The sequence below is a fragment of the Toxoplasma gondii genome (assembly GCF_000006565.2).
Source record: "Toxoplasma gondii ME49 unplaced genomic scaffold asmbl.648, whole genome shotgun sequence".
Lineage (NCBI taxonomy): Eukaryota > Apicomplexa > Conoidasida > Eucoccidiorida > Sarcocystidae > Toxoplasma > Toxoplasma gondii.
Window position 1 is genome coordinate 1 of NW_017383424.1, and position 1,023 is coordinate 1,023.

A 1,023-nucleotide genomic window follows, 5' to 3' on the forward strand; every position below is an offset into this window, starting at 1 on the left:
CCCACGTCTTCCTACTCATTGCTACAAAAGGTCGAGTGATAATTAGTAGCAATGGCCTGGTATCGGTAGCCCGCTTCAGCGCCATCCATTTTCAGGGCTGGTTCATACGGCAGGTGAGTTGTTACACACTCCTTAGCGGATTTCGACTTCCATGACCACCGCCCTGCTGTCAAAATGAACCAACACCTTTTATGGTATCTGATGAGCGAGCATTTTGGCACCTTAACCAAGCGTTAGGAGCATCCCTCATCGCCAGTTCTGCTTACCAAAAATGGCCCACTTGGAGTTCATATTAATCCCAGCAGTTCAATGAAGTAACCACTGGATCTTACCCATTTAAAGTTTGAGAATAGGTCGAGGGCGACGCGCCCCCGATGCCTCTAATCATTCGCTTTACCTGATAAAACTAACAAAACTCCAGCTATCCTGAGAGAAGCTTCGGAAGAAACCAGCTACTAGATGGTTCGATTAGTCTTTCGCCCCTATACCCAAGTTTGACGAACGATTTGCACGTCAGTATCGCTACGAACCTCCATCAGGGTTTCCCCTGACTTCATTCTACTCAGGCATAGTTCACCATCTTTCGGGTCCTAACAGATATGCTCCAACTCAAACCTCTCTCAGAGATCGTGGTCGGTCGTAGGTGCGAAGAATGGCAAAGCCAAAATCTCCCTACTCTCACTTTCATTGCGCATACAGGAGTAAAACCCGCATACTCGCACATATGTTAGACTCCTTGGTCCGTGTTTCAAGACGGGTCGGTTGGAACCGATTAAGCCAGCATCACAGAAACCGAGTACTCGAAAGTGGAGCTCGGAAACAGGAACACTCCTCAGCCACAAGGAAAAGGAAAGAACAAAGATATAACGGTCCACAAGGAACCTACCTTCTTTGAACGAAATCAATTCCGAGTAGCTGATGCTGACCTCTCCAAAAAGATGAACCGGAAATACATCAAGAAACCAAAGCCTAAACCTGGTGAGAGAGAGAAGGCAAAGGGATAGATGGCAAACCGGCGGCACT

General features: G+C 47.5%; 1 non-coding gene across 1 annotated transcript; it reads left to right on the forward strand.

Annotated features, from left to right (window-relative positions):
* TGME49_459670 lies at positions 1–1,023 on the forward strand (the record flags this gene model as incomplete). Its single annotated transcript, XR_001974311.1, has 1 exon — positions 1–1,023. It is a non-coding gene; the product is annotated as a 28S ribosomal RNA (ribosomal RNA).